At 48.3% G+C, this 24,739-nt stretch overlaps 1 pseudogene; it reads left to right on the forward strand.

Annotated features, from left to right (window-relative positions):
* Positions 1–20,158: 20,158 nt before the first annotated feature.
* Positions 20,159–20,538, forward strand: LOC116885922 (annotated as a pseudogene).
* The last annotated feature ends 4,201 nt before the right edge of the window (positions 20,539–24,739 follow it).

Raw genomic sequence — 24,739 nt, forward strand, 5'->3', positions numbered from 1 at the left:
AGGTGCCTGTTCACCTGGCAGGGTCATGAAGGCCTGACACTGGCTGTCTCAGCTGCCTCTCCCTCCACCCCTCTCCCTGGTCAAAAGCCACTTCCTGCCTTCCTTCCCTCCTACCCTGGGGTAGTAACAATACAAAGCTGACTCCTCCCTGTGTGTTTGGAGGCTGGCCATCTCCCCTTCTCACCACCCTCTCTACACCCTGGAACTGCTTGCCCCTCTCACTGGGGTGCGGTCCTCCTCTCCAGACAGACACCTGGCCTGTCTGTCCATCCTCACAGGCGTGCTTTCTGCACCAGATCCCGGAGCCAGCCTGCTTGTTTTCCTCTGTCACGAGTGACTCATGGTTGCTGGAATCACCACTATCAACAGCTCACACCTCCTACCTGGGGTCGGCTGACACACCCCAGGCTGGCCCCTGGCCAGCTTGGGCTGCGTTCTGCACAGGGTGTGCCAATGGTTCACAGGAGCGGCTTAGGTAGAGACAGCCGACAGTTTTTTCTTTTCTTTTTATTAGGCGTAGACTTACCTTTAGATACAGGGCAGCTCCGGCTTGCATAATTGTCACTATTCAGCCTTTGACCTACTGGGAGCTCAGTGTGGTTTTCCTGACCGCCTGGTGTCTCCCTTGCAGGTGTTCCCCCGGCTGCTCAAGTATTTACCCATTTCTGTATGTGACTCATATCCAGGAGACGAAGGAGGCACCCAGGCGGCTTTCCCCGGGTTGATTTCTGCCTCCAGAAGATGAGCTTCCCCTGTGGCTACCAAGGCTCAAATGCTTCACTGAAATAGAAAAGAACAGGAGTCTGGCAAGTATCTCCTTCCAGATGTATGTGTGGTCCCTTCAGCCCGAACTATTCTTTAGGCCAAGTAGAGAATCTTCCTTACAGTTATTTACCAGGCATGCTAGTCTCCATGAGCCGTGGAAGCAGGGGTGTATGGAGTAAGTGGGGAGCAGAGTAAGATAATAAAATCAGTCTACAGGGCAGACTCTGACGTATGTGGTTAGCCAGACGGGCCCTGAAGGATCCAGAAAGCTGTCCCTTTGCCTCTTGTCCTGTCTGCTGGTTAAGGCATCCCCGACTTGTGGTTCTTCAAGCCCCTCTTTTTCGTCTTTAAGAGGCCCCCTTCTTCACATGTCTCCGTGGACCAACACTTCTGATGGGCAGTGTCGGCTCATCTAAATATCCTTAGTTCCAGAGAGTCACATCCTGGGGTCTAACGTAGGATTGGGATTTATCTTTGGGGGATTGCTCCCCCGCTCTTAGTACTTGCTGTAATTTTGAGACTGGGTCTCACCAAGTTGCCCAGGCTAATCCCGAACACACTCTGTAGGTAGTAAGTAGCCATGGACTTAGCTTTTGCCTCAGCCTCCCCTGAGGGGCTAGGATGACAGGCCTGTGACACTAGACCATGCTAATGTCCTTCTTATTGGGATTACTAGTTTCTTAGTCAGTTGTCAAACAGGACAAAGATTACAAATGTGGATGGTAAGAAAGAAGGTGGAGTCTCAGGCTCTGATGCCCAGGAGCATAAGAAGGGGAGGCAAAGAGTCAAGACTAAGGGAGGCAGGTTTCTTGACTTCTTCCCTGTGAGGGAGTCTCAAGTAGAAGCTGGCATGCTCCTGTCTTCACCAGGACGCATTTCAGGAAGAGCAACAACAGCTGGGGACAATGAAAGAAGAGGCTCCAGAACTTTCTAAGGATAGCTTCTACAGCAATGGTTCTCAACCTGTCATTTGCAAACCCTGCAGGGGTCAAACGATCCTTTCACTAGGGTCACGTATCAGATTTCCTGCATATCAGACATTACATCATGATTCATAACAGTAGCAAAATTACAATTATGGAGTGGCAATGAAAATAATTTTCTGGTTGGGGGGGTTCACCATAAGCCGAGGAGCTAGTGGTATTGAAGGGTCACAGGGTTAGGAGATCGAGAACCGCTGAGTTACTTCTTGTCAATGACTGTCTGGAGCTCAGAAGTCAGTAGGTCAGAGCCTGGCGTTCTTCCTTGTGGCCAGGCTGGGATGGAACCAATCCGGCTGGCCATCTTTCCTCGTGGGCATTGTCCTCAGTGAAATTTCTGAGTTCAGTCCCAGCCACTCTTGCTAAGCTTTTGCCTGTATTAGCCATGTGGCTCCTCTAAGGTTTGATGATGTCACACTTATTAGGTCCATTTTACAGGTGGGGAAATGGAGGCACGGGACTGGAGAACGAGCTGCGTTCAGCCAGCTGGTTGTGGCAGAATAGATGTGAATCACAGCTTCATATGATTTAGATTTTAGATAATCTTTGGGATAGAACCCAGGGTCTTGTGCTTGTGAGGAGAGCTCTCTACCACCAAGCCAGCTTTTTGAGATCGTTCAGGGTCATATGAAATAACATAGCAATCCCCTGCCCCCTTGGGGAAGCAGCTTCACAGCAGATCTGATTTCTGACTCAAACACTGTCCCACCCCATAAACTGATACATTGTTTTAATTCGAATCAGATGTCAGTGTTTCTGGTTATAAAGATGTCTATTGTGTACAAGGTTACTCAAGAAAACCTCCAGAGAAATGGAGATGGTGGTCCTCAGAGATGCTTAGGGATCTAATATCCTATCTGGGCTCCATCACAAAGTAGCTACAACTGCATCCTCCATCAGACGGCAAGCACTCTCCCGATCAAGAGGAGTGTTATGGGGGTTGGGGATTTAGCTCAGTGGTAGAGCTCTTGCCTAGCAAGCACAAGGCCCTGGGTTCGGTCCTCAGCTCCGGAAAAAAAAAAAAAAAAAAAAAAAAAAAGAAAGAAAAGAAAAGAAAAGAGGAGGGTCATGTAATCCTTGTGGGCTTGTGATCATAGATGAAGGATCCTAATGAACATGAGAATAAGTCAAGAATGGTGACCGAGCATTATCCGGCGTCTTCTGAGGGTGCTGCCACGTTGTGAGGAAACCCTTGCTCTGTCACTCTGTGGAGACACTCCGGGGACGGACCACAAGAGGTTGCTGTGACCCCAGACTGTAGAAAGCCACTAGTGATGGGGACATGCCAACTTCCAGCTGTGACAAGCAAGACAAGGACAATGACCCTATTCTGTTGGATCCTCACCCCGCAGGAAGCCAAGGAAGTGATGGTGTGGTGTTTATGTTTTTATGCTGTTTATGTAGCTCTGGGAAGTGTGACCTAGTCCTGCAATTGTTTCCTGGGTAACCACAGTGCATACTTCCACCTTGCAGTGTGCTGAATATGGGGGACACAATGGTGGTACTAGGCTGGGTCTGGTGACCTTGGGCACTTCCATTCCAGCAAGCCCAAAAGGTGAAAGTGGCCTACAGCTTTCTCCTCTGCCAGGGTTTGTTTATGTGGCTGTTTTATTCTGTTTTTAAATGAGAAGGAAACTTGGCCTGGATCCTCAAAGGGCTTTGAAGCTCCCGCCAGACAACTCAGCCAGGAGCTCTTGGGTCTGGCGGTGCCACTTCAGCCAGCCTGAGCAGAATTAACTATGAGCCACTTCTTTTGTGGCCTTTCGGAAGTCTTTGTTTGGCCTTCAGCTTCCTACTTGGGCTGGGGGGGTTCGGAGACATGTAAGCAAGTGGAGTGCTTGGACCCTGGCTCGAAGTCCCTTAGGGTGACCACTTTTGAAGCTGTGTAGAGAGATCCATCCTGGGCTTCTTGGAGGTTCCTCCTCACAGTCTTCTAAGAAGCTGGGGTCGGTAGAGATGGAAAAAAAAAACCGTTATTTCCCATGGGTCAAGCCGGGGCTCATGTTTGCATAGTCTCCAAAAACAAGCCTCAGAGCAAGTGTTTCCAGTCCATCGGGGAGGGTGGGCAGGAGGAATTCCAAGGGACAGCTGCAAAGTGGAAACTGCCCATGGGGGAAGCCAGGGACAAGAGTGACCTGGGGTTGAGCGCTGTGGCCCAGACCCTTGGTTGACTTTCCCGTGGGAACTAGGGACTGTTAAAGAGGGCTATGGCTTACACTGGCACGGTGACTGGAACATGCCTTCATAGCATCCATTCAGCAAAAGGTGTCCCAGCGTGTGTCACAGGCCCTGGCTTCTCACTGTTCTTGGCAACAGAGCAGGTGGCTTTCGGCAGAGCCAGCACGGGCCCCAGGATCCTACAGAGGACCCTACTTCAAACACCCAACCTCTGCCCCTCCCCCAATCTTACATCACAGGATCCTATGTTTTCTTGACGAAGCTTTCTTCATATTCTTCTCATACTCTCTTACTGCCTGCAAGACTGGCCAACCACATCACCATATCTCTTGGCCATGCTGATTGGCTCACAGGCAGGTACCTGACCAAATTCTGGCTAATAGTAGCCATACTTAGAGTTTGGTTCATACCTAGAAGGAGAAGGAAGCCCACTTTCTATGGAGCATCAAGCAGAGATGCAGAGCTGAGACCCCTACCTGGGGGACAGAATGGGGACAGAACACACAGGCGAAAGTGGGTACACTGAGGAGAGAGGATACAGATGGTAACATTTGCACCCAGCCCTACCCAGCCCTTCACCCTCTGTTAAGGGAAGTGTCTCAATTACTTTTCTTATTACTATGGCCAAATGCCTTTAGAAGCAACTTAAGGGAAGAGAGTTCATTTTGGTCTACAGTTCCAGCAAATCATGGTGGGGAAGGGAGGGTGGACTTCATGGTGATATAGTATGATGTCTCTCATACCTTGGCAGATCCCGACACAGAAAACCAGACTAGAAGCTGCAAATTAGAGTCAGGCCATTGCCCTCCAAGACCCACACTCAGTGACCCATCTCTATGGTCTGTGTCGGCCTCCTCAAAGTTTCTATAAACTCTACAAACAGCACTACCAGTTGATGCCAACTGTTCAAACCCCTGGCCAGAGGGGAACATGTCCCATCCCAACCATAACACAGCAAGACAAACTTAGCATTTTTATTTTAAGATTTATTTTTATTGTCACTTGTAGTGTGTGTGTGTGATATGTGAGTGCAGGTGCCCACAGTAGCCAGAAGGGGGCAGCAGATCCTCCTGGAGCTGGAAGAGAGGTGCTTATGTGTGAGACTCCTATTATAGGTATTAGGGGGAAAAGCCCTCAGATTCTCTACCGTAGTAGCAAGAGCTCCTAACCACTGAGCCATCTCTCCAGCTCCCTTCTCTTTTCTTTAATTGTTTGCAGGAGTTGGTTCTCACGTCATCAGCCTTAGTGGCAAGCTGCCTTGTCCATAAGCCACCTAACTGACCTCTGTTCCTCTTCTTGTCTTTGGATCTCTGAGTTGGATCTTAGGGACTGGTAGCTGACAAAGCCCTGCTGGAACTGTCCTACCTTATGAGTTATGAACCCTGTGCCCTTCAGTAGTGCAAAAACATGGGGTCAGGGTCGCAGGAGAGGACTCGATGGCCACCATGCCAAATCTTAGCGGTCTTGTGGTTTTAGACCACAGATCTGCTCTCTGATGGTTCTGGAGGCCTGGAGGCCTGTGTGCAAGAGTTGGATTTGCGGTGCTGCAAGAGGCTCTTGCTTTCAGGCTCCAGTAGCAACCAGTCCTTAATTCCTCTCCCTCATCCTCAGGATGGCCAGCATAATCTCTATCTCCAGCTTCATGTGGGCACAGCTGGGAGGGGGTTGCCATGTTTAAATACAGACGTATGTGGTCAGACTAGAATCACTTGGGTCCTTTGGTCTCTCCCTCTTCCCTATAGGGTCCTCATTTTTTTCTCAGCAAAATGCCAAGTAAGGGGACAAGGCCACAGTCCTCAGGGCTGAAGGTACTGATGAGGATGGCCCTGTTTTGCCTGCCAGTTACACAATTAGCAAACATTCATTATGCACCTATGGTGTACCGTAATAGCTGTTTAGGGATTAAAGTTTTTTTGTTTTTTGTTTTTTGTTTTTTTAATTTAAAAACATACAACAAAGACTCTTCAAAGTGTTTGCAAAAATGTCACAAACCTCAAGGGCCAGGAAATGGCTCAGTAGGTAAAGTATTGCCTAGCAACCACAGGTATGTGAGTTTAGTCCCTAACGCCCATCTTATTAAAAAACAAAACAAAACAAAACAAAACAAAACAAAACAAAAACAAAACAGGGTGGTGGTTCACACTTATAATCCTAGCACTGGGGAGGTAGAGACAGGAGGATGCCTGGGACTCACTGGCCAGCCAGTCTGCCTAATTGGTATGCTGCAGGCCAGTGAGAGTCTCTGCCTCAAAGCACAAGATAAAGATTTGCTAAGGTAAACACTGCCGTGACATCAACTTGAGGTGGGAAGGATTTATTTCATCTTATAGCTTACAGGACATCATGAAGAAAAGTCCAGCACTACAGGCAGGAACCTGGAAGCAGGAACTGAACCTGGTGCTTCAGAGGAAAGCTGCTTATTAGTTTGTTCCCCAATGGCTTACTCAGCCTGATTTCTTAAGGTGCCTAGGAATGACACCGCCCACAGTGAGCTCAATCTTCTATCAAGAAAATGCGCCACAGGCTTGCACGCAGGCCGATCTGGTGGGAGAATTTTCTCAACTGAGGTTCTCTCCTCTCAGGTGTCTCTGGTTTGTGCCACATTGACATAGAGCTTGTCAGCATGGTACCTTCGGAGGACAAGGGAAACTGTGTTCTGGTGCAAGTCTGTCTGTCTCTCTCCTCTCCTCTCCCTCTCCTCTCCTCTCCTCTCCTCTCCTCTCCTCTCCTCTCCTCTCCCTCTCCTCTCCTCCCCTCCCTCCCTCCTCCTCCTCCTCCTCCTTCTTCTCTCTCTCTCTCTCTTTCTCACACACACACACACACACAAATCACACACAAATCACGTAACTGAAAGTTCAGTGGTTTCAAATTCCAGCGGATGACTGGGTTCTTGTTAACAGCCTAAGCAAGCCAGAGTCACTCTTCCTCTTCTCTGATTTATACACAACAGTAGCACAAAATGTCCCAGAGACAAAGAAATCCTTGCCAGCTGAGTGTGTGTGTTTGTGTGTGTGTGTGTTTTTGTGTGTGTGTGTGTGTGTGTGTGTACACGCGCGACCGCGTGTGCGAGGGGGAGGGGCGGTGGTAGAGTTGTACTGTCAGCCCCCTGAGGCTCCTTCCTGGATCTCCTGAGGCATACTGAGCCTGGATACTATACCTGTCTCCACTGCATTCAATTTCCTCCTCTTGGGAAGAACAGGTCCTCTGTGGGTGTGCGACCAGGGCAGACAAGCCCAAGAAGAAACTGTGGGTCTGGGGGAGGAGCTTAGAAGAACATGCATAGACAGGTACACAGTTCCTGCTGTAGGGAGCAGAAGGCACTTCTCTGCACCCAGCCCCACAGCTGCCTACTAAGCTCTGTGGGCCCTAGTTTCCTCTGCGCATGTCCATGAGCAAGTTTCTAGATTGGCTCCATCGAGCTAGGAAGACTCACTCTGGTTATCGGCAGCACAATTCCGTGGTCTGGAGACCTAGACTGAACAAAAAATAGACAGTGAGTTAAGCGCCAGCATCATCTTTCTCTGCTTCCTGACTGTGGATACAATGTGAGCAGTTGCCTTCCGCTCCTGCTGCCACGCCTTCCCCGTCATGGTGGACTGTACCCTTAAACTGGCCATCCTTACGTTGCTTCAATCAGTTATTTTGTCACGGCAACAAGGAAGTAACTTAGACAGAGAAGAGCCCCTGGAATGAGAAGCTTGTTTTGTCTATTAAACTTGGGTCCCAAGACGGACATTTCCAGATTATTCTTCAAGCCTGAGGTAGACTGTCTTCTGCAGAGATGCTCCCTCATCCATGCTGACTGCAGCAGTATTGACAGTGTTCGAGTTACAGACTCAGCTGGATGCCCTCCAGTCGACGAAGGAATAAGGGAATGTAGCATGCACACGCCATAGGGTATTAGTCATAAAGAAAGAAATTACATCACCACAGGGAAATGGATGGAGCTGGAGACCACTGAATCAAGCAAAATAACGACTCAGGAAGACACAGAGCCTCTTCACATGAGGAACGTGGATGATATATATGTATATGATATATAAATATACATTATATATAGCATGAGCAGAGTGGTGTGCTCAAAGTATAAGGCACACTTGAATTAAAAAAGTCACAAAGTATGAAAGTCATTTTTGTGTACAATAATCATATGCTAATATTTTTCTTAACATGAATAAAAACATAAACCCCCATCGTCTGCAGGTGCAGAGAGGAGGGATGGTGGCAACCCAGGGTGGAGGAGATCAAGCTGAAATGGGTGGGGGAGATCACCCATTAACGCTGTCTGTGTCTGTGATGGCCGCTGCATCAAACCCCAGACTGGGCAACTCGTAATCAATTGACTTGCAGCTCCAGAGGATGTAAGGTCAAGACAGCTCTATGTCTCCCAGTTCAGACATGGCATCTTCTCTGTGCCCTTATAGCTGGGAGGGATGTGGGCTCTGTGGTGTGTCTTATGCTGGGTTCTTGTCCCACGCTGTGACAAAACCATATAAGGAAATATTTATTCCGCCTTACGGTTTGAGTGGATCTAGTCACAGGAGCATGAGGTGGTTGTCACATCACTTCTTCAGGCAGGAGGCAGAGAGACAGGGACACTAGTGCTCAGCTCTCTTTCTCTTTTTTATTTACCTGGGGACCCCCGTTAGGGTGTTTCCTGCCTCCTCAGTTTAACTTCTCTAGAAACTTCCCCCCCAGACTTACCCAGAGGTATGGCGTCTAGGTGACTTGGCATCTTGCCAAGTTGCTGTCAATATTAACCATCACGATCATTTCCACTTTGGAGGGGAAAGAAAGGGAAGGTTAAAAAAAGGAAGGAAGGAAAGAAAGGGGTGGTGAAGGGAGAGAGGGGAGGGGGAGGGAGGGAAGAGGAAGGAAGAGGAAGGAAAAGGAAGGTAAAGAGGAAAGAGGGGAAGGGGAGGTAAAGAGGAAGGGAGGGAAAGGAAGGGGAGAGGGGATGAAAAGGGGTTAAGGAAGAGATCAAAGAGGAGGGGAAAGGAGGGGAGGGGAAGGGAGAGGAGAATTCGGTGTCTCTGGAGCATTCAGACTCAGCTAAACTATGTCTCCCCAACCCTTGCCCCATTAGGCTCTCAGGGCTGAGGAAGCTCTAAGCCACAGCTGTCATTTGACCTCCACACCTAGGTAGACAGCAGGATCTCCCGGCAGACAGGTGCACCCAAGAGCAGCACATCCCTGTATGCTGCTGGGTGGCCCTCTGCTCCCAACGACGAGGAAGGAGGCGGCTATTACCACTGCCGGGGACCTGCATGGGAGTGTTTCAAGGGGAGGGAGAAGTGATTGTGACACACTGTGACCACCATTGGCCTGCACCTCACTCTGCCCTCTAACTTGCAAGGTAGCGGCTCTGCTCCTGCCACGCCCACATCTGCAGTAGAGGGAGCTGGGAACTTGCTGGACCAACCACACAGATACTGCTGGGCGGGGCTTCTGGGGGGCGGGGATCAGAGAAAGGTGATCAGTTTCTCAAAAGATTGGCTTAGAAGGTCTGAGAGTAGAGCTGACCCCAGGCCCGGGAGAGCCTCTCAATGGTGCGCGACCCTGAGCTCATCCTGCGAGGCAGAAACTCTGGGCACTGCCCCAGCTTAGGATGCCCCAGTCACCGGGGCCACAAGTCCTGTCTTGTGTTTCTATCTGAACTTGAGACTCAGAACTTCCCAGGGGCCTGGAATGTGTTTCATCCCCTCGCCTCCTACTTAATTGTACGGGGGAGCGGTGGGGGGGGGTTATTATTTCTTTGAGAATCTGAAGGGCTCGGGAGATGATTCTCATTGCTTCCATCCAACTCAGGAAGGAGATGCAAGTTTTTGCCAAAACTTGTGTGAGCTGTTGAGAAACCGCCCGCCCAGAAGCCTGTTCTGAAGAACGTTTTGGGGGGAAAAAAAATCAAAGGAAAGTTTGAGGAGATAGGACCAGGGGACTTTCCTGCGGTTTCTCCCTCTGAGCTGCAGACATACATCTTTGTCATCTTCTTAGATTGTTCTGCTGGGGGTGGGGAGGTGGGTCTGAGAGAATGAATTCTGTACCCACGGGCCAGGTGAGAGGCAAGCAGAGGCAGCAGAGGCAGCCTCGTTGGCTGTCAGCATGTTGAGGGGAAAATGTCTGGGGTAGCCTGGGACTAAAGCGCAGTTGTCTGTACGGCCCACATACTGTGTCAGCTGTTTAGTCTACCCCCTTGCCCAGCACTAGCTCGGCCACCAGGGGCAAGAGAGTAACCTTTCATCCTCGCATTAGCTCTGGAAGGGCTGGGGTCATCTTCAGGCTCCTCCCCCATCACACCAACTTCTTGCTTCCTGTTCTTGTAATCTCACCAGCATCTTGACATTTTTCTGGGATATCTCCCATCTCAACCTACTCACGCCAGTAAAACCCCTCCTGCCACATAAGGCCACACGTTCATGGTTCCCAGGACCAGGATGTGGACACTGTCTACAGATGATTGCTGTGGGTCCTTTCTGCACTCTCCTACCCATACACTGATGACCTCAGACAGAGGGCAACGGAAGGAGCTGATCTCTGCTTAATGCAGCCTCCAGGGTGGGAGGTGGGGTGGGGGGATAGGGGTGGGGGTGGATGAGGGAGGCTCTCCAATGGCAGTGGTGAGAGGCTCAGCCTTACTGAAGCTGCTCATAGAATAAGTTTTCTGAAGGAGAAAGAACAAAGGAAACATCCGCCCACATTATCACCACAGGAGGTTGACAGAGAGTGAGAGCATCCTCCCAGCTCCCTCTGAGCCACCAACCCCAGACTAACTCTGCAGCCTGGTTCCCTCCTATCCTGTATCTTAGACGTTTCTTCAGATTCCTCGGAAGTTCCTCCCTTGTGGTGCTTAGCCAATCCCAAGAGACCTCCCAGCCGCCATCCCCACCCAGGTCAAGTGTTACCTTAGACCTCTGAACTATTCTCTATTGGTGGATACTCCGGTTTCCTGGCTGTATGGGTTTTGAGTCCTTGCTTTCCTGTCTTTTATCTTCCCTATGCTCTACCCTCCCACCAGCCCACCATTGGTCCCTAAGGACCAGGCTGTGAAGCCTTTAGGCTTATAATTGGTGTTTCTTTTTTTTTTTTTTTAATTTGTTTTATGTGTATGCATGTTTTACTTGCATGTCTATATTTTTACCACCTACATGCCTGGAAGGTCAGAAAACGGCATCGGATCCCCTAGGTCTGGAGTTTCAGATGACTTTGAGTTACTATGTGGGTGCTGGAAACTGAACCCAGGTCCCCTGTGAGAGCAGCCAGTGCTTTTAACAGCTGAGCCATCTCTCAAGCCTCCAGTTTTATTTTCGATTATGGGTATGTGTGTGTCTCTCTGTGTGGGTATATTCGTGTGACTACAGGATCCCAAAGAGCTCAGAAGAGGGTGTTGAATCCCCTGGAGCTGGACTTACAGGAGGTTATCGAGACACCGTGTAGTTTCTGGGAACTGAACTCTTCGTCCTCTGAAAGAGGACTCATTGTGCTTAACCACTGAACCATCTCTCCAGCCCCTTGATTCTTAAAGTAAATCTCCCTCTGTTTTACCATTACTGCAGTCACCTGGGGTGGGACTTGTGGTAGGATTAAAAGCTCCAGAAATTCAATTCTGAGCAGCCAGTAGCTGTCGTCCCAACACACTCTTCCCAAGGAAGTTCTCAAGCTCCCAACATAGCCACATAGTTTCCACCGGTAACTCCTTTCAGAAAGGGTTGTGAGAAATAAAATGTTACCATTTCATTCCGGGTCACTTGTTGTCTTTTAAAATCTTTGTTACACTTGAGAGCATGAAGGGCTCTGGCTTCTGTGACTTCCAAGAAGCCCAAAACAGAAAAGCACAAAGGCCCAGGGACCTCAGGGTGAGGCCTCCTGGGGCCTCTGCCTCAGGGTCAGCTGCCTCCGGGAGCTGGAAGTCTGCCCTGCTGCCCATGGACCAGGAGGCAGACTGAAGCTCTCCCTGCCTCTCAGGAGGGAGTTGCAGAGAGGGGGGGGTGAGGTGAAGAGCAGACAGCCCTGCTGCTGTTCTTTGAAGCTGCGGCTTGTCATCCCCCTGTCTCACCCCTGCTGCTCCTGAGAAAGACTGAGCAGGGTCAGCAAGGGCTCAGCCTGGATGGTGGGAATGGAGCTTAGCCACCACTAGCTCAGCTAAGCTGCTCTTTGCAGCAAGGCCTTAGTCTAAGGCACTGCTCCTGACCAGGGTGGCAGAAGGTGCTGCAGCCTCTTGGAAAGGGCTGCCCAGTAGGTATCAGCCAGGCTTACCCACTGCAGAGGGTGGGTGATAGCCAGGCTCTGTATGTCAGTCAGCTGCTTCAGGTTCTCAGGGTATGTCCGTGTGTCCATCCACCCTGCAGCCTGGAATCACAGCCCATTAGAGCCATGCCCATGACCGTGAAGACTGTATGAACCCCCAGAAGCACGACTGACTCCCCATCAATCACGATCATCCCCAGGGATCTTGGAGTTGGGTCTCCAGCTGTTTGTTCCTTACCCCCTCCTTAGGTGAGGTCAGGCCTGTCTCAGGCTACAGAGTGTAGATCCAGTGAGCCCTGATCCCCACTCTGTCTCTACCTAGACCTGCAGAGCTTGTTCCTCAGTGCTATAGATTAAATTCAGAGCCTCGATGCTCGGCAAACACTGGACCACTTAGCTATAGTCCTAGCCCATCTACAGAACTCTCTATGGCCCTCAAATCTGTACCCACATCCTTAATATACACTAAGAAGTGGGGAGAGTTGACACTGGGAAAGGCTGGGTTCCGGAAGGCCATAGAATCTACTAGAAAAATGACACTCCAGCGTATTCTGCTTCTCTGAAGTCACCAAGTATTGGTTTTGAGAGCACACTAGCTGAGGTAGCGGTGGGGCTCTGTTCCAGGCAGTGTGTACCTTCCTTGGGGACACAGAGGTGACAGGTGCATCTGAACGTGAAGGTTGGGGAGGTGCAGCGTGACAGCCAGTAGGGATTGCTCTCAGGTTGCCAACTGCCTCAGACGCTGACCCAGAGAGGTGAAGAAATTCAGGGCCACAGATGATGACCGGAGCTTCGCCTTAAGATTCTTCTCAGAAAACACTACGAAATAAAAAATTTCACTGAATGTCCAAACTTGCCAAGCCTCCTTCTTCTCCCTTTCCTCTCCTTCCCCCTTTCCTTCCCCTCCTTTCTCTTTCAACCGCCCCATCTCCCCCCTCCTTCTTTTCCCTTTCCCGGACCAGCATCCAGGCCTCGACCTCAGGTCCCTGAGCCCTTCCCTGTCAAAGAACCCGCAGCTGCTGCCACTGCCCTACACAAGTCAACGGAGCTTCGTATCTACTGAAAGGCTGAGAGTCCTAGGAAGGTACCATTCCAAAAATTAACATTTGGATTTCAACTGGATGCATGCTGCTTTCATGCCAGAAGTCAGAAAGTCTTGTGTGGAAACATTGAAAAATTTGAGATCACCTACCATTGTCTGCCTATCACATATCTGTCTGTCTGTCCATCTGTCTTTTGTCTATCATCTATTATCTATCTATATACTGTGAATCATCTTTCTACCATCTATCTACCTGTCTGTCTTTTGTCTATCATCTATCTATATACTATCCATCAATCATCTTTCTACCATCTATTTGTCTATCTATCTGTCCATCTGTCTTTTGTCTATCATCTATCTGCAAACTATCTGTCAATCATTTTTCTACCATCTCTGTATCATCCCTCTGTCTGTCTACCCATCCTCTATCACAACTCATTATTTTCCTATGTGAAATCATCCGGTTTTAGTGAGCCTCCGGGTCAGGTCATCACCATCATTTCCCAACTCTAGAGAAGTCACCCCCAGAAGACACGCATTGCCCTGGCTATTACCAGTCACTCCCCCACCCATGGCCCTCTAGAAACTACAAATGTGCATTTCTCTCTGTGGACTTGTCAGCTCTGGCCTCTTTATAGCAAAAGATGGTCCCGGTATGAGGCGTTAATTCCTCACTTTCTCTACTTAGGGTGGTGTTTTCAAGATTCCCCACACTGTAATGCAAACACTAGTTTGTCTCTTTCCACAGCTGTTACCCCTCCCTTCATTTCACTCATCCAGTGAAGGATCTGGATCTATCCAAAAAGGATGGATAGAGTCCTGAGGAGTGACACCCCACAGGTTGACCTCTGGCCTTCAAATGCATGGAGATGCAAGTGCTTACAAATGACCAAGTGCATGGGCGCACAGAGAAACGAGCACGGACTGAGTGGGCTAGCAGGCTTCTGGCCTGTCCGCACTTAGAAGCTGAAGCCCCTAGACATGTGGGAAGCAGAGAAAGTCCCTTTCTAAAATGGTTACTTTCTAGAAATATCTAGCAGTCATTTGGCCTCTTCCCTGACACTTTCTTCAGTTGTGAATGAAGACAATCACAGCCCCTGCCCTGGACGTCATAGTCTATGGAAACAAGAACCCCTCAGTGTATCATTTTGTACCTTGGATGTCACACATGACTACAGCTGTGTGACTTGTTTCCTTCCAAAGCCCACTGTTAGGATCCATGCTCACGAAAGCTCAGTCTAGAGCCTGTGCACACTGAGGAAGCCCAGCTGTTTCTGGGTGACTTTCAGAGTGCTTGACTGACCTTGCAACGTGGCACGGGAGCTGTTCCTCATCTGCCTTTAAAGAGCTGGGTTGAGGACTGAGCATCCAAAGTGTGGGGAAAGGTCCTTGGCATGGAGTCTGAGCTTGAGCCAGGCCTTTAGAATTGTGGTTCATCTCTTTCTCTCTCCATTCTTTCTAGACTGGGGACCTATAGATGTGTCTGTTCCCCGGAAGTTACAGGTGCCAGGAGAGAGAGAAAGAAAGACAAAAAGAAAAATAAAGAGAAAAAAGAAAAGAGAAAGGAAGGAAAGATACATAATACATAGACAGACAGACAGATAGATAGATAGATGAGAGATGAGATAGAAAGATAGATACATAGACACATAGACAGATAGACACAGATAGATACATAGATAGATGATACATAGATACATAGATAGATACTCATGATAGATAGATAGATAGATAGATAGATAGATAGATAGATAAATAGGTGATAGATACATAGATACATAGATGGGTAAATAGATACATTGATAGATGGATAGATAGATACATAGATAAATGGATAGATAGATACATACATATATAGATACATAGACACAGAGATAGATAGATACATACATACATAAATACATATGTAGACACAAGATAGATAGATAGATACATACATACATAGACACAGAGACAGACAGACAGACAGACAGACAGATATAGATGCCAAGCCTGAAGCAGAGAGGTACACACAATCCTCTGCAGACATCGGTTGAAACCCAGAGGAGGGCAGGACCATGATGCCTTTTCTCCCAGCTTCCATCTGCTGTTGACAACCCGAGAACTAACGAAGGTGTTCCTTGAAGACAAGTAGAAGGGCTAGAAGAGTTGGTTGGTGCGGGACATGGCAGGCTTCTGAAATACAAGTTAATTTCCGCGGATCAAGTTTGCCCCTGAATGCCACCCACTGGCAAAAAACGTCAAAGCCAGAGCTGTTTTCTGTAGTTTCACTGTGTGAACGTGGAGTGGGTGTTAGTTGGCAAGTGGTGTGTTCCTGGACAGATCACGCCGAGACAGCACACTTCTCACCAGAGAGGTCCTTTATTGAAAGAGTGGGGGAAAGTGAGGAAGAGAAAGACAGAGATGGGTCGGGGTCTCTGTCTTTTATCTGGGCCTTGACTTAGGTAACCCAGGCGATGAAGCTCCCAGGTGATGCAAGTGAGGCACCGGGAGTGTGCTACAGTTGCCATGGCAACAGACTCAGGTGGGTCCTTGTCCCCTGTCCTGCTTCCTTCTACAAACTAACTTTACCTTCATTGTTTGGGACTAAAGGTATGTACTGAAGTTGTGTCTGTATTCCAGTCAGAGGGATTAAAGGTGTTTTATTCCAGTTGTCTTACACAGACCTAGAAAGTCTTTCGATGTGATCCCTTGCCAGAGCAGCCAGGCTGCTGGATGAAAATTCCTCTACCGACAGTTACCACAGCTAGCTCATTTCCAATGGAATCTCTCTCCCTCCCCCTCCCCCTCCCCCTCCCCCTCCTTCTCCCCTTCTCCCTCCCCCTTCTCCCCTCCCCTTCTCAGTTTCTGTGTATTCCTGGCTGTGCTAGAACTCAGTCTGTAGGTCAGCCTGGCCTTGAACTCACAGAGATCCACCTTCCTCTGGCTTTTGAGTGTTACTTACCACCTACCGGCCAGTCATCTTTTACGCATCAAGTATGGTGCGTAACACTAGGCTACAGAGTTGCTGTCTTGGAGACTTTTGTGTAAGTCGACTGGTTCAAAACTGGCATCTTTTGTGCATAAATGCAAAGCTCGGTTCTTTTCTTGAGATGCTCAGGGGAGTCAGAGAGACACTGCAGAGCCACCTGGAAGATCTTCTATCACGTGGTCAGGAAACACTGGCCAGTCTGAATAGCACAGAGCACTAGGCAGGATTTTCGGTATGGAGCATACCAGGAACAGAGCCACCGTGCTTCTGTGGGTATCTGAGTTCTCCCCTGGTTCATTCTATTGAGGGAGGTGTGCAATGAGCCTGCAACAGATCACTCGGAACAAGACCACCAAAGGATGTGTGTGGAGAGGGTCTCTTTCCTCTTACCCCAGCTCCAACACTAGCCATAAACCCCAGCTCACGAGCCACTGGGTGCTCCCTCATTTACTCTTCTGCAAAGCTACGTTAAGCCTGTACATGAAGACAAGGCGGGTGGGCATCAAGCATGTGCCTATGGAAACACACATGAGAAAGACAGATATGCAGTCTATACAAATATATGTGACTTCTTCTATGAAAACATATAGGTAAGTATCTGTGTTAGGCGTCTCCAAAGTAATAGAACCAACAGCACACACACACACACACACACACACACACACACACACACACACACACACACACACACACACGTGCATAGCTCAACAGGCAATGCTTGTGTCTGCCTGCCCAGGAGAACAGCATGCCTTATTATTAAGAGATCTTCCTCTATCCAACACTGAGGTAGCTCTGGAAAGTGGATGTCTACCTCCTTGGTCCTTCTTGCCTTGACTCCCCTCCCCCTCCTGCCCCCAGCAGTAGTCAGGACAACAAGTGTCTTAGTAACTTCTACCCATAATACGCATGGTATATGGCTTCTCTCATGGCACTGCTGAGCTGTCCTGGGGACTCGTGGCTAACATTTATGCCACTAAAATTTTATTTGCAAATGAGATACAGTAATTTCTAGAATTCCTTCTGTATACACTAGGGTTGAAAGGGTGAGCAAGAGAAAAGACAGCAGAGGGGGCCCAGCATCCCAAAGCTGTGGGAATTGTCCTGTAGAGAAGGATGCATTTTATTCTAGTTCAGATTCTGTTGCTGTGATGAAATACTCACAGGAAAAGTGGGGGAAAGGGGTCATTTCAGCTCATATTACCAGATGCAGTGTGTGCTGGCCGGTTTTTGTGTCTCAATTTGATATAAGCTAGAGTCATCACAAAGAAAGGAGCCTAAGTTGAAGAAATGCCTCTGGGAGATCCAGCTGTAAGACAATTTTTCAATTAGTGGTTGATGGTGGAGGGTCCAGCCTATGATGGTTGGTATCATCCCTGGGCTGATAGTCCTGGGTTCTATAAGACTGGGCAAGCCATAGGAAGCCAGTGAGCAGCATCCCTCCATAGCCTCTGCATCAGCTCCTGCCTCCAGATTCCAGCCCTGCTTGAGTTCCTAGCCTGACTTCCTTTGGTGATGAACAGCAACATGGAAGTGTAAGCTGAATAAACCCTTTTCCTCCTCAACTTGCTTTTCGATCGTGCTATTTTGTCCTAGCAATAGAAACCCAAAGACCCAGTCCATCAAAGTGGGAAGTCAAGACTAGTCACATTATATCCACAGTCAAGAGCAGAGAGAAATTGCTTGCTTGTGGTCAGCTAATTTCCCCACTCTTATACAGTTCAGGATCCTTTGCCTAGGGAATGATGTCACCCATAGTGGACTGATATTTTCACATTCATTAATTTAAGACAATTCCCCCACAGACATGTCTGAAGGCCAAACATAGCTAGACAATTCTTCACTGAAACCTTCCCAATTGACAATTACCATTAACCATCACAGTATTTTACACACTAAGATGTATCTACTGTACCCAAGAGGCAAATTGCATTCTCTTCATCGGGAACTCCAGGTAAGATATAGAGACAGCCAAGGTTCCTGGTACCTGCATCAGTTTTACAAAATCATTTCGGCAGCATCCAGGAGGCAGCCAGAATTCAACAGGGGTGAGCAGTTCCTCTCCTGGCAACAGTTCCCATTAACTTGTAGAACATCCAATCTTCCCTTTCATCCCTAAAGACAGAATCCGTCAAAACCTTCCCGACGGCAGCCAGATGCCATGAATTGGCTGTAAAACATTTCAAGGTCTCTGAGCCATTGAATGTCCTATGAATGTAAATAATTCAGTCAGCTTGGGGAACTGGGTAGGGCTGGGTGTTAAGCCGTGTCTCAGATGGTACCTCCGGGCAGTTTATTAAAGCCAGTTTCATAATTTAACAAAACCATCCTGGCATCCCACACAAAGGCCTCCCCTGTTTGATCCCCTAACCACACCGCTTAGCACTTTCTGAGGAACTGGGCTTTGGAACCTGAGCAGTTTCCAACATTAGATAATCAATCATCAAAAGAGACTTTCCACAGGGGCCGGCTGACTCAGAGTCCTGGCTTGACCTCCGTGGTTGGACGTGTAGGCAGGGATTTTCCAAGGTCAATGCTGGGTGTAGGGGGTTCAGGGACAGGTCACTGCTAGGGCCTCACCGGCAAGTGGTTTGCTTCTCACTGTGGCTAACCCCTTTCCTTTAACCACAGGGTTTACCTAGACAATCCCAGGTGCTGATAGTCCCTTACTCAACTTAATTCAGAGTCACCATGGTGTTTATCAAAGCTCAGGCGTGAGGTGGGTGTAGCTGGCCCATCCTGGCTCTAAGAGTGGACCATGTCCATTCTGTCTTCCCCAAAGCAGAGAGAGCTCTGTCCCTGTCTGTTCAGTGGCTTCATTTGCCTCTATCTTTTTGGTGCCACCTGTGTGTGACATTATATGTTTTAAAGTTAGAAGTAATACAGGATCGTCCCGTAAGGATTCAAGGACAGAGATGCTGAAGGAATAGACTGTGGTCCCTAGAGTGTATTGAGGTGTCCATTCCCACCTCAACTGTCACCACCACTGTCACTTAGTCTCTGGTATTTGTCCCCAAACCCAGCCTGTGAGGAAAACCAGATGAGGCAAGAAACCCTCCCTATGGTAAAACAGATCTGGACGGAGCAGGGAGTGGAATGGTGTGGCCTTGTCAACCCCGACAATAAACACACAGGAGGCTGGAAACTGATGAGGGGCAGCGGGTATCAATGCGGTTCCCGATGGTGGCTGTCACAGGAGCTATGCCAAAGTGGCCATCTGGCATGGAAGCCCCACAGTCTCATCCATAAAGGATAAAGGCAAGAACATGAGCTCGGCCATGGTCTGCTGAGTGTCAGAGTGACATTGTTCTACCACTGAACAGAAGTTTTGTTTGGGACTGTCTGATATCAACCTTCCTCAGCTCTCTAAGCCTTCCTTGAGCTTCTGCCTCCTTGAATATGCACGGTTAACTCTAGCAATGGTGTTACTAGATACATATCAGCATTCATTATAGGCTCTCCCTGCCCCTCCCCTCTGACAGTAAGTAGACAAGGTATTTTTTTTTCTTCTGATTATATATTCATAGCAAAATGTCACTGCCCCTCCCCTCTGACAGTAAGTAGACAAGGTATTTTTTTTTCTTCTGGTTATATATTCATAGCAAAATGTCACTGCGGGTGTAGCACAGAGGTCAATATACATGCAGAACCAAAAGGCTTCCCTTCACTCACCAGTTCAAAGGGACGAAAGGCACTGTGGTGATGCCGGGCACTTTAAATCTCTTGGGTCGGCAGAGATGGGCGTGGTCAACTGTAGAGGGTATCAGGGAAGGCTGTGAATCAAATTCTTTGCTTCCCAGTGGAATGGTGTAAGACAACCAAGACCTCTGGAAGTCATTTTGGTGAGTCGCGAGCCGGTCAAGATGCCCATAGCCCCTGTCTGAGACCTGGTGGTGTGTGCTGCGGAGCTTTGTCCAGTCCGCTCAGTCCTGACTTCGCTCCAGCTGAGGAACAAGTCGGTCAGGAAGCCACGCCTTAGCCATGGCATTTCAAGATACCGGAAAGACGCCCGTGGAGCCGGAAGTGTCGATTCACTGATTTCGAATCATGCTCACCAGCCCCAACGTGAAGTCGCTGAAGAAGGTTTTGGTGTACTTGATCAGAGGCACAAAGGAGAAGAATCTGAAAGTGAATGGACCCGTGCGCATGCCTACCAAGACACTGAGAATTGCTACTAATAAAACACCTTGCACTGAAGGTTCCAAGACGTGTTTCCAGATGAGAATCCCCAAGCGACTCATTACTTACACAGTCCTTCTGAGATTGTTAACAGATTACTTTCCGTCAGTATTAAGCCAGGAATGGAGGCTGACGTCACCATTGCAGATGCCCAAGACAACTGTTTAAATAAATTGACTTAATTGTTGAATTTTGAAAAAAAAAAAATGCCCATAGCCCAATGAGGTCACCGTGATGGTTAATAAAGATGCCCATAGCCCGATGAGGTCACCGTGATGGTTAATACTGACAATGTGACAGGATCTAGAATCACAATGGAAATGAACCTCTGGGCACGTCTGTGTGGAAGTTTCTAGATTGGGTGAACTGAGGTGAAAAGACAAGCCCTGAATGCAAGGTGATGACCAGCATCCACCACTCTGCTTCCTGACTTCTATGAGGTGAGCAGCCGGGTCTCACCATGGCCTCTCCAGAACAACACTGCTTCATCAAAGGGTATGAGACAAAGTAAACATTTCTCTCTTTAAGTTGCTTCTTGTCAAGTATTTTATCACAGCAAGAGATCAGTCACTAACCTAGGCTTAGACTAGGGGGTTGGGGATTTGGCTCAGTGGTAGAGCGCTTGGTTCGATCCCCAGCTCAAAAACAAAAAACAAAAAACAAAACAAAAAACCTAGGTTTAGACTTTAAAAAGCCTGGGCTACCTCAGTGGTTTAAATAAGATTGGTCCCCAAAAGCTCATCCATTTAAATGCTTCCTCATCAGGGAGTGGTACTATTTGATTTTTGTTTGGTGTTTGTGTTTCTTTTCCCAGACAGAGTTCCTCTGTGTAGCCTCGGCTGTCCTAGACTCCCTCTGTAGACCAGGCTGTCCTCAGACTCACAAAGATGCTTCTGCCTCTGCTTCCCGAGCACTAGGAATCGAAGGTGTATACGCCATCCTTGCCCAGCTTCAGTGGCACTATTTGAAAAGGATTAAGGGTTGTGACCTTGTTGGAGGGGTGTGCCATTAAGAGTGGGTTTAGGGGTTGGGATTTAGCTCAGCGGTAGGCGCTTGCCTAGCAATTGCAAGGCCCTGGGTTCGATCCCAGCTCGAAAAAAAAAAAAAAAAAAAAAAAAGAAAAGAAAAAAAAAAAAAAAGTGGGTTTAGAGACTTGGAAAGCCCACAGCAGACACCCCCACACACACACACACACACACACACACACACACACACACACACACACACCCTTGCACCCTAGGCTGTGGATCAGGATGTAGCTCTCAGCTACTGCTCCAGTGCCATGCAAGCCACCACACTCCCTACCGGGATGACAACGAACTGAGCCTTTGATGCTGTAAGTTAGCCCCATTTAAAAGCTTCCTTTCTTAAGAGTTGCTTTGGTCATGGTGTCTCATCCCAGCAACAGAACAGTGACCAGAGACAGTGACACAGGTGGTGACGGTGCTCTACGGGAGTTGGTGCTGGAACATCGTGTGAGTGTCACACACCTGATGCCCACACTTCTCTTTACATTTCACCTTAATAAAAAGTGACCAAGGCACCCAGGCTGGCAGAAGCTCAAACTCCTCCTCCTCCAAGGCAAATGTATAGGATCAGGCAGTCAAGGGAGCCCCGGCTACAGCCTCTCCTAGTCTCCATGCCATCTGCAAAAAGGACTGAGAGTACTTCTGTATTTAGTCTTCAAGGCGACCTGTGCTCAGGGAGCTGGGACAATGGCTTGATGGACAAAGTACTTGCGCTTGGCGAGCATGAGGACCTGAGTTTGGATCTCTAGAGTCCACATAAAAACAATAGCAGCAAAGCGAGAGAGGCTATGAGCCTTTGTAGTCCTAGCATTAGGAGGCAGACACAGGCAGACCCCAGGAGCTGGATGTCCAGCCAATCCATGAGTTCCAGCTCCAGGTTCAGTGAGAGACAGGGACCCAGTCTCAAGAGACAAGAGGGAGATACCAGAGAGGCTTCTTTTTGCAGGAAATGGGAATTAACACAGAGACCTACAACCAGACAATGTGCAGAGAGTTAGAGACATTGGAACACTCAGAGTTAAATGGGGTGTCTCCGTCAAACCCATCGCAAGTCTTGGGGATCTATGCAGAAGAGAAGAGATTACAAAAGGCTAGAGGTAGTAGATGGCTCGGAAACAGACACAACAGGACTGACGCACATGTGAGCTCATAGAGACTATGGCAGCAGGCATAAGACCAGCACAGGTTCAAACCTTACAGAACCCCAACTCTGAAGTAGACACGAGCTCCTGCCCCTATCTAAGTCCTGCCTCTATTTGCGACTGATATCTGCTGGGAAGGGAAAAATCAATTTTCCAAAGGAGTATCAATGGGTCTATCAACCACTTCCATGGGGCCGACCCCATGTATAGGACTAGTTAGCCAACACAAAACTAAGTAGTTTTCTGTTAGTTAGGGTTTCTATTGCTGTGATGAAACACCATGACCAAAGCGAGTTGGGGAAGAGAGGGTTTAATTGACTTACACTTCCATGTTGTATTGAAGGAAGTCAGGGCCGGAACTCAAACAGGAGGCAGAGCTAATGCAGAGGCCACTAAGGGCTGCTGCTGACTGGCTTGCTCCCCATAATTTGCTCAGCTTACTTTCTTATAGATCCCAGAACCACTAGCCTAGGGATGACACCACCCACAGTGGACTGGATCCTCCCAATCAATCACTATCTAAGAAAATGCCATACAGGCTTGCCTACAGCCAGAGCTTGTGTGAGGCATTTTCTCAATTGAGACTGAGTTCTCTAGGTTGACCCTAACTCGTGGCAAGCTAACAAAACTAACCAGTACACTACTGTTTATCTTGGGGGCTTTTTGTTTTACTTTGATTTTTTTTTTAGCCTTTTTTTTTTTTGTCTCATTGGTCTTTTTGTTTGTTTATTTTGATTTTTCATTTTTGTGGGTTCTTTTTTGGTTTGTTTTTTTCCTTTTTTTTTTTTTTTGAAGAGAAAAGAAAAAAGAAGTTGGATGGGTAGGGAGGTGGGAAGAACTGCGAGGAGATCAAGGAGGGGAAACATGGTCAAAATAGATTGTAGGAAAAAAGTGTACTTAAAAAAATGTGAAGATTGATATTAAAAAACACCTAACATTAACCTCTGGCCTCATATGCAGGAGGAATTACCCCCTCCCCCTCCCAACGCACACATGTGGTACACCTCTTCCACACCACACAGAAATATGTGGGCAAGTTTAGGAATTTATTATTAAAATAATGGTATGTGTTTTTATTAGTTTCAGTAAGCAAGCAAAACCATGTGTTCGCCTAAATGTATCCGAGTGGGCTAACCAGATGAAGTACACAACGTTAATTATTGATGGTTTTTATTGTTGTTATTGTTGTTTGCAAGGACTTAAAAAAATCTCAGGAATTTAAATAATTAGCAACTAAACTGGGGAAAGCGAAGAAGGGAAGACTGTAAGTAGCTACTAGTTAATGAGTTAATGGGTTGAATGACATTTCACCTGGAAGAGAACAGGGCGAATGATGCTTTCTTAGGGGGGTGGGGTTTGTTTTGAAACAGGAACTCGTTAAGTAGCTCAGGCTGGCCTAGAAATTGCAGTTCTGCCTCAGTCTCTCTCTCCCCCTCTCTCCCCGGTCTCTCCCGGTCTCTCCCGGTCTCTCCCTCTCCTCCCTCCCCTCCCTCCCCTCCTCCCTCCTCCTCCCCCCATCTCTGTGCGCTCCTGCAATGACAGGTGTGGTGTGTTGTGGTGTGGCCAGCGTGCCTGGCTTTGAAGAGGGTTGATTTCGTAGATCAGGCTGGAAGCTGCGCTGGTCCACAGGACTGGAAGAGAAACTGGGACGCACACACAGAGATGAGCTTGGGGCTGCATTAAAACACAACCTGCAGAACAAGGATGCTCTGCCTTAGAAGGAAGGCCTAATCTCTGGGCTGTTTCCTGATACCTACAAGTCTGTTTGCAGACTCTGCAGGGCTGCATGGGACCCAACTTGGCGTTCATTCTCAAGGTCACACATAGGTGGAGAAAAGAGGCTAACCTCTGCTCCAGGTAGGCACGCCTCCCCCCTGCCCTCAGAACCGAGCCCGGCCTTTATTTCGGGTGCTCTTTGATAAAGTAAAGTCCCCTCTGATTTCTTTGCATTTTTCCTAGCAGATTCCGCACGCTGAGAGAGCCTTTTACATTATTAATAAAAGTTTTGAGTTCGGTTACTTTGCTGTGGAAAATGAAAGGCTCTCTTTGGGGGCCTTTGAAATGCCAACGTTACACACCTCCCATTAAGGTACTTAGAGACCGAACACCCAGAGGGTTGAAAAAGCGGGGCCGCCCACGGAATCCAGAATTGTGTCTGCTACTGGGGAAGAGCGAGGCAGACCCTGGCGACAGCTCTACATTTGGCGGCGTAA

This window comes from Rattus rattus, chromosome 16 (genome assembly GCF_011064425.1).
Source record: "Rattus rattus isolate New Zealand chromosome 16, Rrattus_CSIRO_v1, whole genome shotgun sequence".
NCBI lineage: Eukaryota > Metazoa > Chordata > Mammalia > Rodentia > Muridae > Rattus > Rattus rattus.